The sequence below is a fragment of the Lissotriton vulgaris genome, chromosome 3_1 (genome assembly GCF_964263255.1).
Source record: "Lissotriton vulgaris chromosome 3_1, aLisVul1.2, whole genome shotgun sequence".
NCBI classification, from domain to species: Eukaryota; Metazoa; Chordata; class Amphibia; order Caudata; family Salamandridae; genus Lissotriton; species Lissotriton vulgaris.
Window position 1 is genome coordinate 1,040,342,849 of NC_141689.1, and position 17,851 is coordinate 1,040,360,699.

The window sequence follows — 17,851 nt, forward strand, 5'->3', positions numbered from 1 at the left end:
TAAGCATTGGAATGGATATGTATTTGTGTGGAAGCAAAGAACTGTAGAATAATATTGGTGTGGGTTAAAAAGTTAATTAACAGTTACACTGGCAAGCCAGAACTAAACATCCTGTCCTTCTCCCATCTTTGCTGCTGCCAGAGAAAAACACCATACATTTTCTAGTTATTCAATATACTTTAGTAGCATTGCAATGTCATGTGTGTCCCCTTGAAAGTTCAAGCTCGGGCAGCTAGATAATGTTTTCAATCTCAGCTGTGAGGAGGGCAAGTACTTTTTTTGTGGAAGCACACAATTTCTATCTTTGCCATGTTGTACACCAGCATGTCTGCTGTTCAGCATGGCTAAAAGCTAGTGATGTAGTGGAGCATGAAGTAGAGTGGTGTAGAGAGGGGTGGAGTATATATGTGAGTGGAGTGTAGTAGTGTCATGGACTGGTTTAGAGTGGAGTGGGGTGGAGGGTCATGGAGGCAGCAGCCTCGGTGCGGGAAGCTCTGCGCACCATATGTGCGGCTGGGAGGGAGGACCTTATTGTTCCTGGTGTGTTGGCAGAAGCTTGTACATTTGCAATTTTTTCTGTTTATATCTCTTCCTTGTGTGACTTTACAACTTGTACATTTGCAATTGTTTCTGTTTGTATCTTTTATGTAACTCATGTAATCCTAAATCCTTATGTATCACAACTGGTTCTTTTGTAAAGCGCTCTGACACCTTCAGGTAATATTCGCGCTATATAAATTTGCATTAAATTAAATAAATTAAAGAAATACTAAAATATGTATGTTTTCATATAAGAGATTTGATTTATCATCTGTGGGTTTTCATATCATGGAAACTTCTCAGGCATCCAAGCATGAGGGCACTTTTATCAGTTAAATAAATGTGGAAATAGGCTAGTTTCAGCTTAATTCTTGTCACAAAACCCAAAATAAATGTGGATAAATACACATAAAATGTGCAAAAAAAAAGTATATGGATGAAAACAGACTGAAAAGTAAAAATGAAGAAAAACCCCACCTTAAAACCCGTAGCCCTACTTATTTTACCTAACTACAGCTGCTGTACGGATTTTAGAAGTTTAAACTAAACAGCAGAGGGGGCTAAGAACCCAGACTGGAAAAACATCACCTCCTTCCAAAACGTAGAAAGAAGAAAGTATCGGTGCTGGAGAGATGGGGGATGGCAAACATTGATAGTAACTCAAATTTCAGAAACCAGCCTCACCCCTTCTCTTGCTCTTAGGTACCAGTAGGTACCAGTAACTTAATTTATTCCTCCTCTTAAGAATGTTAACAATCCATGTGTGTGTCATGGGGCGGGGGAGCCACGAGGGCGTGTTGGAGGGGAGGGGCAGCGTTCCCCTGATGAGCGAGCATGTTCTGAACTGCACAGATCTGGGAGTTACTAAAATACAGGAGTTTCTGAAACTGGCTGCCAGCCAGTACGCCTCCCCTCTCCTCGCGTGAACAGCTTTCAGTGCTTTCGCTGGTTTCTCTCGTTTTATTGATTTTAAAAATAAACGATGTCATTTATCAACTGAGTGGCGACCGCTGGCTCATTTTTGGACTTTTGTAACCCTGCTGGAGGCCAGGCTGGGCTGCTGCGAGTGTTCCCTTGGGAAGAAGGGTGTTTTGAAGGTAAGCGCCACCCTGTTTGTGTCTAGCAGCGAGCGGCGCGTTCTCTGTGCACGTAAATTAAAATATGACACATCGCTCGGCGAGTTCCTCTTTAATAATCATACAGCCTGGTTTGCAAGTATTACATTCTTGTTTGACACACTTATTTATTATTGACGCACCTAAATCACATCCGTGTGACTGCAGTGGGCTATTGGAAGGATATTGTCTATTCTCACTGTGCAGTTTCTTTGTTTTTCTTCTGCATTCTACTGTTGCACAATCTAGCGGAACTGTTAAAGTGGTTTTCATTGGATCCCATCAAAGTTGGCGTATGTGACTATATATATATTTTTTTGCGACTTGGAGTTACTTCTTGACATCTTTTGGTTTTATGTTGTATTTTTTTATTTAACCATTGAATTTGTATAGTTTTTCTTTTTTACGTTGAACACGTGCGTGCCCCAAAGTCCAAATGTTACATGCCACAATTCAAGCCAGAAAAAAATCTAAAATACATTGTTATCTGTCATATCTGCCATATTTATCATAGGGTTGCTTCACCTGAGGTGCAAGGGTGACACCTCACTAAAGCCAGATTTCTCAAGCCAGGCAAAGCCACCTTGCCTGGCCCTACATGGCTCGATACATCTGGAGTAACGCAAGACAGCGCAAATCGCTGCGTTGCGTTACTCTGCCCCAGGGAGGCGTTCCATGGGTGGCGTGTGGGTGTTCCCACGCATCCACCCATTGATTTTGGCACATTTCCAGATTTACCGTTAGACGTACACCTAGGAATGCGTCAAAATGTTACGCCTCCCCATGTGTGACGTAACAAAGAGAAATATCTTTATTTCTTCTCGTTTTTTCCTCTTTCTAGTGTGCTACATTCTGCAGCAGGGGCAGCTCCCCCTCCTCTTTTCCCCCGAACCCCAGAGATGAAAAATTAAATGGTAATTCATTTCTATTTTATTTTTCATCATCCCCTCCTGAACTGAGTGGCAGGATGGGGCAGGGCCCGCGGAGTGGCAGCAGGGAGGAACGATGGGCAGAGGGCTGCCTGTGCACTGTTTGAAGTGTGCATGTCTCTCTCTTCGTCCATCATGTGACAGCCAGCCAGACATGCATACTTTAATCCTTTCAACTCAGCTGGGTTGAGAGCAAGTGCATTCCTCCAGTGCACTGGGGAGCACCAATAGAGGCTGCTCCCTCCAGTCAGGGCGCTGCTCGGATGCTGGTTAACAGCATGTGAGCTGTGCCAGGATTGGTCAAGGGAGTTTGCAGGTGCCTGCTATGCAGTCGACGGAAGAAGAGGTCCGACTTCCGGAGCGAGGAAAACGTGGAAGGTAAATGTTTTTTAAAATATATTTCCAGTTGACCCCCCTTGTAGATGTCAGCCGCCACTGTTCTGCAGCACACATTGAGGGAGGAAAATGCCTCTCAGGATTGTTTTTGTGCAGGAAAGCATCCCTTCCTGCACAAAAAGAAGTCTGCTTACAACGCAGGCACCATTGCCCAGTGGTACAAGGGTGCCTGTGTTTGTGTTAGGCAGCAGATTGTGCGCCAGTGCAAGGAAAGGACAGAAATGTGCCATATGATGTTAAATACGGCGCATTCATGCCCTTTCACGCAGCACAGCACAGTGGCTTGCGGTGTTGTGCTGCGTGAAAGTATGATAAATATACCTCTCTATAGCCAAATATTAAACTTGTAACAGTTCTTATATTTCACTTCAGATTTATGTCCTGTAATCTTGCTTCACAATTCGCTATACATCTGAAAGTGTATGAACTAGTTTATTTGATTATTTCATGACTGTGGTAACGTGTAACACACACACATTCTGCGGCCCCAGAACACTTTGCTGAGGGATGCCACAGGAGTGCCCAAGTGTGCGTCACAGTGGTGGGCTCATGGGATCGCAAACCACAACTGGAGTTGGGAAGTGGTTTTCTGATTTCAATTCGGTACCCCCCTGGTGTGAGAGATAGATGGATGAGCCTTCATGACAGCATCCCTCTGAGAACCTGGCACCTGTCCTTGGGAACATGTTGGATTCCAGTTCTTGTATTCTTCTCCCGAAATTCCATTCCAGGCAAGGGTCAACAGCTCCCTGACTGTGTCCAGTGTACTGATACAGAATACACAGAGGTCTATGTCCAGGATTCCTCTGGGATCGCCAGCACATGAAAAGTTAAGGGGGAAATCATTTGTGCTTAAACTGTTCAGACCACCCCTTTCTCCTTTTATGGCCACACGGCAAAGGGAACAAATGAATGATTGGCCTGCATTAACACCAGGTTTTTGTCATGTAAAAAGGAATATTTCCTATTTTTAAACGTACTGTTCACTTTCCATTCTGATTCTCCAAATATTTTTGTGTGATTGGGAGTGGAATCAGAGTAGAAATGCCGCAGACCGGGTGTCTGTTTCACATCTTTATTGCTTGTGGCTGTGGTGGAAGTTGGCACTGAACAAAAATACACAACATCCCTAGATGGCATTTTATGTTTTGTGAAGGGGAAATAGGAATTGTGCATAGAACCATTCCCATTCATACTAATGTTAATACTTCCCAACGTCCTTCTAAGGAAGACAGTTGCAGAATACTGATACATCAATCTGAAAGCCAGGACTATTTCTTTTTTAGGTCGAGCCTGGGCAGCGCATGCGCTGCTCTACAAGGCATGCTGTATTGTAGTATGGACTTGAAACTCCGCCCACTCTCGGCCCATATTTTTCATTGGCTTGTGTGATTGTCCTTTGGAAACTGGCTTTTCATTGGTCTATAGACTTAGTAGTCCCTCCTTAGTGTTGCCTTGTTTCAATTTGTAATCCCTCATGACAACACTGGCTGGTACATGTGTTGTTACTCTGTAGGCTTCAATTACAGCCTCCGAGCACTACTTTGCTAAATGGTTTTCTGCCCTGCTGTTGCATGCAGGACAAGCTCTCTTGCAAAACATGGCGGCCCTTCCCCTTTCTTTAGACACAGGCTCGTTTAAAAGACATTATCATGATAGCGCGTCATGGGGCGCTTTTACAAAAAAAGTATTTCTTTGTCAACTTGACAAACAAATGCTTTTTTGTGCGCCCATTTAAAAAAGAGAAAGGGGCTAGGATCCCGCAGAAAGGAAAGAAAACAAAAGTAAAACTTTACTGCAGCTCTCGCTGGCTCAGCAGAGGAGCCGATACTATAATATTCACTGCACTACAGAAACTCGCCCCATAATGCTTTGCAGGCCCCTCTATTCAAAACACATTTTTGCCCATAATTCTGCCTGTGGTGGTCCTAGTACGATGGGACCACCACAAAATCATTATGCACTACATGCTTTTCCTTTCTAGGTTATTATCTGGTCCTCGCCTAAAGTTGGGGGAATCCCAAAATAATCACCTTTCCCACTGTGAGATGAATTTTAAATACAGTCTTCCATAGTTGGAGCTAATGCTCTACAGCAGGGAGGATGTGTTTAAGGCAACTTTTCCTCTTTCTTTAGACGAGCCACGTCTCAGGTGCGCAGCTGCCATTAAAGTGAAATCACAGCATAGAGCGATATTACAAACAAAAAAAAAATTTGATTGTCAACTTGACAAACATGTTTTTTTTTTTTAAAAAAGCGCCCTATACCACACTTTCATTTTAATGGCGGCTGCGCCCCGAGCTCGGTTTAAAGAAAGGGGCATTGCGCTACTATTAATATGAAAGCGCTCCATGGAACGCGTTTACACAAATTGCATTTGCGAGAGTTTAAGTTATTGGCATTGTCATTCAACATGCCAATAGCTCAAACTTTCATAAATGCGAGACCTATTGCATTACAAATGCTTGCCGATTTGATTCGATTAGCTTCATTCGATTTCAGTATAAAAATCATAAAAGCAACAACAATACATAAATATACACCAATACATTTCATTTCATAAAAAAATAACATCTATTAAAATGGGATTAAATCGATAGAATAAATCCGCTAATCATTGAAGAGCGAGATAGTAGATCAAATTGATTAAACGTGGAAATGATGCGACCACTCGATACAAGACCACTTGTGCCCATCAGGTGGTTGCTCTGTGCTTTTTGTCATTGAGACGGGACATATAATGTTCTAGGGTAGAATTCACTTAGGCTCCGGATAGATATAGGACCATCTCCTATTTGTGGCTGCCAAGATTGGAGATATGGGACGACGTATTTATTCCTGAATTTTACAAGTACCAAATCGCCCACAATATCTTTAGGAAGCGGTCCTAGCCAGCCCACCCTTCTAACACTTAGTATGGTGCCATTGATGTTGGGTGGCTGAGGTCTATTTTTGGTTAGCCAGAACACAACCTTGTTTCTTAGGTCTTTCATGTTTCCCCTTTATAAGTTCTGGTACTCCTGAGAGAACGCACACAATAGGAGCGGCCTCTGGTGGTAAATGTAGATGGCTAGTTTTAAGTGACATATTGTCACGATTGACCGCTTTTCCCTTATGTGATTTTGTTTCTTTATTCGGCCCTACTCTAGGGTAAGAACTCCGTACTGTTCTGGCAGCTTTCGGAGGATTTAAAGTTTTCAAATGTGGGGTTACTAGTTGATTGCGGGTGGTCTTACTTTGTGTGGTGGTTTTAGGCATTTCTGTGGAGGCTGGACGCCGTGGTTGAGAGGGTCCTGCCAAAGTTTTTACAAGTGACGAATTGGCCTTAATTGCTTCCTTGACACCCATGAGCCTATCCCCTAAGCTAGTCATTTTATCACTCAGTGGGGATATTATTGACTTCATCATGTTTTCGATCGAGGCCAATAAAGAATCATGGATAGGTGCTTTTGAGGTGGCAGTGCTAGGAGTGTTCGGCAGTGGGAGATTTGGGTTTAGTTTTTGTTGCTTGGCCTGACTCCCCATTTGATTGACCCCATCACTCTTCCTTTTAGCAGAAAAGACCTGAGGGGACACTGCAGATTGAGAGTTTTCTTTTGGTCGTATTATAAGGGGAGTACCCTGTGTGCTTTGAGTTAGGTGAACTTGACTGCTTGACCGAGGACTAGTCATTGCTATTAGGCAAATAGGAGCACTAATTTGCACATTTCTTGAATCCACAGAAGCTTACGTGGATTTACACATTTTGTTTAGTTCCTCCAGTAGTGATATATCTGGAGCTGCATCGGAAGACTGTGAAGGAGAACACATACTGGGAGAACTATCCATGGCTGGGGAGCGTTCTATTCTCTCTAATTCACTGGCAATGGGGAGTGTTGCCCTCTTTATATAGTAGTCCATCATTCCCCTAAGCAAGTCACTCTGAGAGGAAAGATTTCTAGTACCCCCCTTACAGGTCATAGCGTAATCAGCATCAACTACCAAATAATAGTTCAACAGTTCCACTATAATGACACTTGTGAAGGACCTAAGAAACTGGGGATTGTCAATGGGTATCTGTACCTTTTGTCTTTTTTCTTCCTTTCTTAGTTCAGTACCAAGGGGGATGCCCCCGTCCCGGCCTCCTCTGGCCCCGGATGGCCACAGATGGCCCGCCCTCTGCCCGGGCTCCGCCCGCGCGCGTCCGCGACGCGGAGGAAGCTGTCGGGATTTAAGCGCTTCCAGGCGCGCTGTGCAGGAAGTGGGCGGTGTTGTCCTCCCAAGGCAGGCTGGGAGCTGTAGTTTCCGCCCCGCTCCGCGGCGTAGCGATGTCACCAGCTCGGAGGCGGGGGCAACCACAGCGTCAGGGACCCAGCGATAGTGTGCTGCCTAGCAAAGATCCGGGATAGCAGGTAAGTTTTGGAGCCCCCCTCTGTGCGCCCACTCAGGTTCAAAGCGGTCCCTTATTTAAGTCCATTCTGCTAAATGCTGAAATGTACCCTTTTCGACGGTGTTATAGTGAAGCAGGTGTACTATCTCCATATCCAAGAAACAGCTTTTATTATTATCACTTTCAAATGTACTTATTTTAATCTTAAAACCTGCACACCTTAGTTATAATCCCGACTTCATCACATTACTCAAATATTGTATGATCATGGCAAATTGTGCCATTTGTTCGTACCTCAAACTGTAAATATGTATAATATAATGTGTGGAATGTAAAAACGTCTTGATAAGCATACTGTACGGTTAAATTCCCAATTGCATGTTCCCTACTTTCATAATTTTATTGCTTTTTGTGGTATTTGGTTTCACCCAACCCTGGCAAAAGCGCCACTGGTCTGTGTGCAGCACCTGACGTTCTGGATGCTTCTCCTGATAGGTGTCATGCCTCTGTGCCAGAAACAGGACTTGGGTTGTTTTGACGAGATCTGAAAATGTGTGTTGAGTAAAGTGAAAACATGCAGCGCTTTTTGTACAGTTTTGCCTGTCTACGACCAATAAATTAATCCAGAACAACGTTAACAACATTATGGGCCCGATGTAGGTAAATCTACATTTACCACTTCATAAATATCGAATCATACCGAATCGGCATTTATGAAGTGGTAAATTAGAGGGGGGGAGATGTAGGTATTTCAGATTCGGTAAATACCGAATCTGTAAGATTCGGTATTTACCGATTCTGTAAATACCGATTCGGTATCCCCCATTGCTTCCTATGGGCCTTGAAGCCCATAGGAATCAATGGGCATTACCGAATCGGTAATTACCGATTCGGTAATTACCGATTTGAGCAAGGGTGAAGGGGGTGTCACTTTGACACCCTCCAGCACCCCAAAAAAAGGCATGTGAGCCATGTGGCACACAGACATGCCCTAAGGGCATGTCTGTCTGTCACATGGCATAGTTGTGCATGCACACATGTGCATGCACACCTGGATTCGGTATTTTAACACCCAATTGGATTGGGTGTTAAAATACCGAATCTGAAGGGCCTGTGGGACTGAAAGTAGTCCCACCTACATCCCAAATTTTAAAAATCAGTAAAATTACCGATTCGGTATTTTTGCGATTCGGTAATTTTACCGAATCGGTAAAATACCGAATCGGACAAAAAAAGGTCCCCTACATCTCAGTAGGCCAAATACCGGTCTAAAACGGCCGAAATCGGCCGTTTCCGACCGGTATTTGGTACCTACATCGGGCCCTATAACATTAGACCTTGCGGTCATTGTATGAGTGTCCAAAATCTGTATTCACTGGCAGCCCATATACTGAGAATCAGTAAACCCATCTTCTGAATCTGGCCTTTTACCACAGTTGCTTGTCTCCTCAACCAGCAATTTTCATCTCTGAGGTAGTGCATAATTTGTGGCAGTTGGAGGTGTGGGTTTGAGGTGTCTGACCGGTCATAGTTGTTCTAGGCCTTTTTGTTGTGCGCTTTAGAACCTATTGTGACAGAAGAAGTCGCTTACTTGCAAAAACGGACTCACACAGGTGATGAGTCTGAGCATTAAGCATAGGTTTCATGCCACCAACAGTACTGTGAGTGTTATAGGTGATGAATCTGTATGGAATGTTTTACACCTCACAAGGTATCGGTCAGAACAGTTATAAGGTAAACATACCAATAGTGCCACTTGTATAGCACACATGACATGCTCAGTTGCCTTCTTTAGAGTATGAAAATAATAATTAAGAATAATATTTGCAAAGAAAACATCAAATTATTATTCCTAATAATTGGTGGTATGAGTGATAGCTTGTTGGCTGTGGCCAGCATGCTAATCTCAGCCTTGCTTTCTACATTGTATTATCTGGGGCACATCCTTTGTTCTACTTGTGTCTTAAGTCTCTTGACTGAAATAAAAGCAGGAACACTCAATAAAAGGCTAGCTCCTAGCATAGAGCAATATTTGAGAACAGGAATTCCATTTAAAAATCTCAGTAGTCAAAAATAATATAAAAAGACTACTTTTACGCTGTTCCGATTATTCCTGACGGTGTTTTCCTATTTCAGTTATCCATGCTTAGCCAACATTGTCCAAAAGTTCATGGTATTTGAATTGGATTAGCGAAGAGCCTTTTCTCCTGGTCCCACAGGTCTTGGAGCAGCCAGGGACTACTAGGCACTTCTCCTGTGAGTAAGAGACAATAATAGTACTTTTAATATGTGGGTTCCTGCAATCCCTGTATGAAATCTTGTCTCTAATTTTCTTGTTACAGGCGACTTGTGACAAACCTAGGGCCAGATTTATATATTGACTGAAGGACCGTCGTTCCACCATGGGAATGGAGTAAACTATTATGTTCCCATGATGGAGGAACCACCCGTCAAAAATGTAAACGACCCCCAAGCAGGTGGTTGTTTATAATGCACTGGCTGGAACCACCGCCATGGTGGTTGCCGTCAATGCATCTCGCTGTTTGGGGCATGGTTGCCTCATGCTGATACAGCCCTGCACCAAACAGTTTTGTTTTTTCATTTTCAAACATCTGTCCAATGGAGGATTTTCTTTGTGTTGCCTCCCTTCTGTCTCCTTGAAATAAATCCTGAGAACACAGTCCCGGGCACACGTAGGTGCAGATTTACAATAACTGGCGCATCCCTGCATATCAGCAGTGATGGCTAGTTATTGTGCGACAGGGCTCCGCCACCATGGATGCGCCGCATTTACAATGCGGCGCACCATGGGGCAAAAACGGACAGATGCATCTGTGCCGTAAAGGCGGCGCATTGCTGGAGTTGCGTTGCAAGCGCGACAGAGCTCCAGCAAGGCTCTGGGCTGTCCTATATGTACAATGCTGCGTCAATCCTTACGCCTGCTTCAAGTATGCGCAGGGTTTTGACGAAGCATGGGCTGAAAAGTGACTGAGTGAAATCTTGTAGATTTCACTCAGCCACTTGTAGGTGGCGTTCCTGCGCCGGAAAGCCCCCCCCCCCGCCCCGGAACGCCTACTTCGTGCCGCTTCTCTCAGATGCGTCACGTTGTAAATACCCCGCACCATGGCGCCTCTTTTGCACCGCCGCTGCGTCACAAAAGTGACGCAATGGTGGCGTAAAAGAGGCGCAAGGGGCATGTAAATCTGCCCCGTAGTGGGGATATGACAATGGTATTAATGTCTTGTTTCTATCAAATTGCTGCAGTCGACAAGAGTATATTGTTCAGAGTTATTTAATGAAGCAACAACAAAAGAAAACAACCAGCCGATATGTGTTTCGTCACAAAGGGAATTGTCCCGGGACTCTTCAGGGCTTGGGAGGATACAAAACATGGGGTGAGGAAAATGGAAATAATGTAGACGGTTGTTGCTGGGCGGTTAAAATACTATAGGTAGTGGAGCAGACCCCACCACCACCCAGGAGGCAGACACGCCGCACAGCCACTGTGCGGTCCCAGGCAAGCGGCAGGATGAGGCAGCAGCGCTCTGTGGCCACACGACCAGACATGGAGCAACAGGCACAACATCTAGGGCTAGGAATTGAAGCTCGGATGCTTGCTATGCACCGCAAGCAGGCACGGCACATGGCAGCCATGCAGCTGCAGCTGTGCAAGACTCCGCGCAACATCAACCAACTGACAGAAAGTGTGCAGTAAAAGAGAACAACCAACTGATGGTGGCGCAGCAGGACATCACCCGCCGGCGCCACCGCCAGCTGCTGACACGGCTGTCTGCCTACACCCGCTCAAACCACCTCATCGGGAACACCTCATCACAGTTGTCGCGCAGGTCACTGGCAATGCAGCTGCAGATGGTTCAATGCTGCCAAGATGTAGCAAGGGCCCTGGAGCAGGTCACCACCGCTGTGGAGAACCAACAGGTGTGCGGCAATGGCCATGCAAGGGGGGGTGATGATGCCAGTGAGGGTTCATCGAGCCTGAGCAGCCTGTCTGTGCAGGTGCTACCTGAAAGGCGCCGCAGTTCCAGGCCCAATGCTGCTTCACGGCCGGACACTCCCAACGTGGAGTTGGAGAGGCGACATGGTGCGTCCGGAAGGAGGCGCCAGTGACTGACTGAACATTACCAGCAGCGCCTGTGTCCTTCAGCAGGATTCTCCCCGCGTGCATGATGCACATGTGCAGGTGGCAGGTTGTCCTCCTCCGACTCACTACCAGACACCTCCGCATGTATCCTCCGCTTGGTGGCAATATTGTGGAGTATGGCACACACGGCCACGATGCGGCAGCAGACCTCAGGCCGGTATTTGAGGGCCCCGCCAGTCTTGTGGAGGATGCGGAATCGACTTTTTAACATGCCAAATGTCCGCTCAATAACATTTCTTGTGTGTATGTGCGCAGCATTGTAACGCCGTTCCTGTGGTGTAGCAGGGTTGAGGTATGGGGTGAGGAGGTATTCACGTATGCCGTAGGCGCTGTCACCTGAAGGTAGGAGCAGAGGGTCAGTGCCTGTTATGCGCAGCAACATGGTCATGACATACTGTATGTGGGCATGTGTACTTACCTAGGAGGTGTCCTTCGCCAAATTCACCCCTGGCCAAACGGGTGTGTATGCCGCTGTGCCGGAAGATGAACAAATCATGAGTGCTCCCTAGTTATTGTGCCACAATGTCTGTGATGATGGTCTTCGCATTGAAGACCATCTGGATGTTGAGTGAGTGGTATGACTTGCGGTTCCGGTACATGTATTCGGTGTCTGCGGGTGGACAGATGTGAATGTGGGTACAGTCAATGCAGCCAATTACACGTGGGAAATGGGCGGTGTGATAGAAGTCCAGTTTTGTTTGCGTTAAGTCCTGTTGGATTGTTGGGAAAGTGATGTAGTGGTGTATCCGGCTCAGCATGGCGTCCAGGAAACTTTGTAGGCAGCGTGACAGTGTACTCTGGGATATCCCCCCTGCATATGCAACTATCCCCTGGAAGCTTCCGGAGGCCAGGAGGTGCAGGCAGCACAGAACCTGGACATGGGTGGGCACGGCATTGGTCCTCCGTGTTGGGTGCTGCATCAGGGGGTCAAGGTCTCTGATGAGCTTCATTATCATTGCCCCATTGAGCCTGTATTTGGAGTAGATCTCCTCTTCAGTTTGGCCCAGGAGTGTAATCCACAGGCGGAAAATGCGCTCCTGGATCCTGCGTCGGTTCTGGGTTGTAGCCTGGAGCCTCAGCCACCTTGCCACAATGTAGAGACCTGGCATTGTGACTTTCCACATGCTCGTACTGAGTCTCCTTAAGTGTGATTGATTTACCCTACACCTGTTTCTTGTTTGCATTTTTTTTCCCAATTGGACATCATGGTTACCACCTGGTTTGGCTTCTCCTTAAATTGCCAGCTCGTTTTTTGCGAATTAGGGGATTTTCGCTATTTGCGATTTATGATGAATTGGTATTGCAATTTTATAGCGAATTTGCAATATATTTGCGAATTCGCATTTTAAATCGCAGAAAATGTGGGGAATCGCAGTTAAGGAATCGCAATGGGGGTTACACATTGGTTTTACGATTTTTGTTTTGCGAATTTGCTATTTGATGCTTTTGTAGTTGATGAATTGCGGGAGCGGAAATTGCAATCGCAATCACTGTTTCGCAGCTATTGCGATCGCAATTTCGCTTGATGAATCTATGCCTAAAACCTTTAATATGTATTTGCTCTTATTTTTAGGCCTTCATACAAGTTTTCAAGCTTTAGCTCCAAAGTTTCAGCTGTAACCATAAACCTCAAACTCTAACTCTGCACCCTTGGTTTGTACAAAAAAGGTACCACTACAGACATCCTCTGTTGCCCTATTTAGATATTTCTAGTGCAAATTCAGTGTCCCTCCCCTTGGTAAAGTTGTCTTGACACTCATTTGCACAAGTGAGTTAATGCCAAATCCCAATAGCAGATAAAGACCAATTTGTAAAAACAAAAATGTGAACCAAATGAGGCCCAAAAATGAAAATGAGAAATAGACAGGCACCTAAGAAATACTCTACGTTTTTCTCCATATTTGCATCTTTCATGATTTATATGCTTGAATCCTCCCAGTTGATGATCTGGGAGTCCCTTGGAAACATTAAATTGCAGTTGAATTCGAAGCATATTCTTTAGGCTCTCAAGCAAGGAGACTTTTCAATATCATATTTGCATCATTTAAAAGGAACCAGACTTCAACCAATCGGAGACGTTCGGTCTGAAGACTGCCCCCGAGAGCCACAGTGCTTATGATTTTAAGCCTACGTCGTGTGTGAAGAGAGTTTTCTGAGCTCAGGCTCATTCTCCTCATCTATAAGTGATAATTTTCAACTTAGACTTTGCTATCTACAAAGATTTACCGTAGATCTTTGGACTTAGCACCTGGCAACAATTGAGACTGTCTTTTACATCTAACAAAACAAAAAAAAAACGTTTTAGATCTTGTGGGACATGTTTCAAAAAGAGGCTTCACTCTGAGGGACAATGAGCAGTGCTTTAAATGGGCCGGTACTCACCGGTACTGAGTACTGGCACTTCTTAAATTTATTGCTCTGAGTACCGGCACTACTCTACTGCCTGAGGAGAGTACCGGTACTCATGAAAAGGTAGGCTTAGTGGCTGTGAGTGCCGGCGCAGTGGCGAGCAGGAGTGGGACATGTCTCTGGGAGCAAGGGCGCCGCTTCTGTCTCCCGATCTGAGCCCCTGCTGAGCTATTCAGCAGGGCTCATCTGAATAATGTCCGGTGCTCGCCATCACGCTGTGCTGGACAGAGCAGTGTCGAGATTCGTTTTACAGTGTGTGCGCGTGTGATTTTCAAAGCGCAGCACTTCAGGTAGGGAAAATTCCGTGCAGGGTAACACTTTATACATAGATAGACATATTATCAGGAGCGGATTCTCACACTTACCGTACTGTCTCTGGATCAGAGGGTTAATGCCCAGATGATGCGATTGAAGTGGCACCTGGAGCGCTAATCTAACTGCTTTCTGCACTGAGGCACCTACCTTCCTAATGCACATGCCTCAATTACCCAGTCTGTGCATAGAAGGCTTTCTTATATGCCAAACAAGCTCAAAACTAGCGCCGCCAGCCCATTGTTTCCACACATTCCTAACACTCTCCTAGATCTCTTAGATGCGCCTAGCTCCCTTCTTGCTCTGTCACACTGTGGTCGCCGCCCATGCTGTGGCAGGGTGTTTCATTTTCTGCCTGCCAGCCGGGCCCCAGAGCACCCAGGAATACCCCTGCTACATGGACTTGAAGGAGGAAGCCGGTGTTCGAGACCCGATCACCTGCTCACCTCCTCCTGACCTCGGCATGATGGGCTATTGCTGTGCCCAGCCCCGAGCCCAACTTCTTCCCCACACTCACCACGCCAGCCCAGTGCTACCTTTTCTCTAAACTAGCAGCTTTGCTGATTTATTAGTAGTGCCAAGTGTTTAACATCCCTGCTTGACAGTGACACTACGAAGCAGCACCCTTTATTTTTTTAGCATAGTTAGACTTGATAAGTCAGGTGATTATTGTTCCTGCTGGAGAGAGGTCAGAGTTTTCTCCACTGGCACTTTTCACTCTGACCATTAAGTAGCGTAGAGGGTTAATATGCCTCCTTCAAAAAAAGCATATTGTATTGTACTTGATTGTATGTGGATAGCTCAGTGGGTTGCTGCTTTTGTCACAGAGATCCCTTTGTTACATGTGGTTTGGCCACACCTGAAGCTGAGGTTAGGGTGGAGGGTGCTGATTTTTTTTAGAATTTGAATAGCTTCAAAAGCACCTACTGCAGAGTTTGACTTCCTTGTTGCTTAAATGAGTGTGATTTCTGATATTTGTCTACTTCTATTGCTTCATACCATGATTATGCTCGCAAGAAAGTGCCACTTTAAACGTTGCACATCTAGTTGTTGCCTCATTCTCGTAAATCCACTGAATCTATGAAAATGTCACACACAAGCAATCCGAAACATTAGAAGCTAGACTCAAATGGATGTTTTTTATGATATGTATATGATCCCCTCATCTTCCTTGCTTAATTTTGCTAGCGAGAAAGAAAGTGTCACTCATAGTCGTTGAAATGGCACTCACAATTACAATGAAAATATGAAAATGTCACACATAGCAATCTGAAACCTTGGCAGCTACGGGGTCCATTCAGGCCCTGTGCTGTCAACCACATTCACACTATCCTCTGCATTTGCACAAACATAGGAATCATGGCAGTCTCCTGGTAGTGGCAATTAAAAAAGCCATGATGAAGAGTATGACATGGCTTTTAACAAACCGGAGTCTTTAGTGTGTCTGCTTAGGTTTGTGTATTTGCCTGCATTTGTATGCTTGTTTTTTGTAAGAAAAATGGGTGGCACTTTGTGTGTACATGTCTGCTCGGTGACAAAGGTTAATAAATAACGTAAGAGGGAGGGTTGGTGGGTGAGTGAGTGAGTGGATAGATGAGTAAGCAAGGGTGGATGTATGAATGGATGGATGGATGAGTGGATGGATGAGTGAAAGAGGGTGGATGATTGGATAAAAGGGTGGATATAGGTGGATAAGTGAAAGATTGGATGGGTGAATGAAAGGGAGGGGGGATGGATGAAAGGGTGGACGATGGATGAAAGGGTGGATGGCATAATGGAGTGAAAGGGTTGATGGATAGATGAGAGAAAGGATTGATGGATGAGTGAAAAGGTGGATAAAGAGATGGATGAGTGAAAGGATGAATGGATAGGTTTAAAGATAGATGGATAGGTTTGGATATGAAGGGTGGACAGACAGAATGGTGAAAAACTGACTGATGGATGAAAAACTGAATAGACAACAGAATGTAAAGGGTTAATGGTGGACATCAGCAGGTAAATGGTAGGATGAATGGATAGATCGATGGAAGAGACAAGAAATATCTTCTGGGGAGGGTCATGATGATTTGCTTCATTTGCTTGGTGCCATAAGAGCTTTGGTTCGTAGTGGAGGTATTTTCAGTTTCTTCCTACTCACATGCTCAAAAATATATAGTATTGTGCCAAACAACAGCATTTAACAGTATGGCATTAAGAAGGTGTAACTATTGCAAAAAAAGGAAATGTTAACATATTATCGCATTTCTCTTTCATTTTGTGTAATGTTAACCTGCTTTGTTTATATACACACATTTATCATGTGTTTTGTTGTGTGGTGCAACTGTTATAGAAGTCGTTAAGTATCATCATGTCTTGCCCTTAGCCCCGCCCACTATCTACACCGCTAGCTCATGTTAATGAGTACCTGCACTTATTTTTTCCCATTTAAAGCACTGGCAATGAGGATGTCTATATTACATTCATACTAGAAAAGCTACTTCTTGTTTTCATGTCCCAAATGGAATGAATATATAGCTCCAGTCGAGGGTGCTAGAACTCCAACTGCTTCAGACACACTCTCAAACTATATAGATGGCTTCCATAGCTTCCATAGTTTCTTGTTGTGGTATATCAAGATAGGCTCGGAGGTGGTCACACATATCCTTGAGCTTGCTTTGCGTAGGTAGTATCTGCATATCCGTGTACAGCATCATTGCAAAAGGCCACATCATAACCAGTTTTTAACAGAATAGTGGTGCCCCTTTAACCTGTCATAGCAACTCTGTGCTTCCCTCGTAGTAGCAATCATGCTGCTAGCCTTTCGCACAGCTTTTGGAAAGTCCTTCACATAGCCCAGCAAAGCTTTCCAAGGGACCAGTTACTGAATATGTCCTAGATTGTTAGCAAGCAAATGTTCTATCTCACTCTAGAATGCATATTATTATTATTATTATTAATAGAGATTTGTAAAGCGCAACTATACCCATAGGCATCAAGGCGCTGAAGGATGGTAAACGGAAAGCTCAAAAATCACCAGGGGGAGAGTTACAAATAGGCTTCTTGAAATAACCAGGTCTTGAGTGCTTTACGGAACAGAGTGTGGGAAGAAATCCCCTTAAGGTCGTTGGGGAGCGTATTCCAGAGTCTGGGCGCAAGGAAGCGAAAGGCCCTTCCACCCCATCTGGCCTTGGATATTCGAGGAACAGCCAGCAGGTTTTTACTGGAGGAGCGGAGTGCTCTGCCAGGAGTATAGTAGGCCAGAAGAACGCGAATAGGTTCAGGCCCGGTCTCATTAAGGGCACGATGTATAAGGCAAAGAGCCTTAAAATTAATCCTCGCCTGCATGGGGAGCCAGTGCAGGTTTTTTCTAAAAAACCGTGCCCGAGGAGCGTTTAGGGGCACCCACAACAAACCGGGCAGCCGCATTCTGCACAGTCTGAAGGCGCTGGACCAGACCATTGCTAATGCCCAAATACAGTGCATTGCAATAGTCCAGTCTGGATGCAATGAGCGCCACTACTACCAAGCCAAGTGAAGAAACGTTGTATGGCTTGCAGGGCACTAGGACACTTTGCACTGATAGTCACATCCAATTCACACAATAATTCAGGGGTATAATGCAGCTGACAAATTTAAAGTG

The 17,851-nt window shown here is 45.0% G+C and overlaps 1 protein-coding gene across 3 annotated transcripts in view; it reads left to right on the forward strand.

Annotated features, from left to right (window-relative positions):
- The first annotated feature begins 1,340 nt into the window (after positions 1-1,340).
- The window catches only part of LOC147727367 (very-long-chain (3R)-3-hydroxyacyl-CoA dehydratase-like), a 204,172-nt gene continuing 187,661 nt past the window's right edge, over positions 1,341-17,851 (forward strand). For 2 of the 3 annotated variants that reach the window (XM_086961451.1, XM_086961448.1), the window contains exon 1: positions 1,394-1,637. The gene's annotated coding sequence lies outside the window, so the exon portion shown is untranslated. Of the gene's footprint in view, positions 1,638-17,851 lie in introns of all 3 variants that reach the window. The other variant, XM_086961449.1, reaches the window with a different exon arrangement.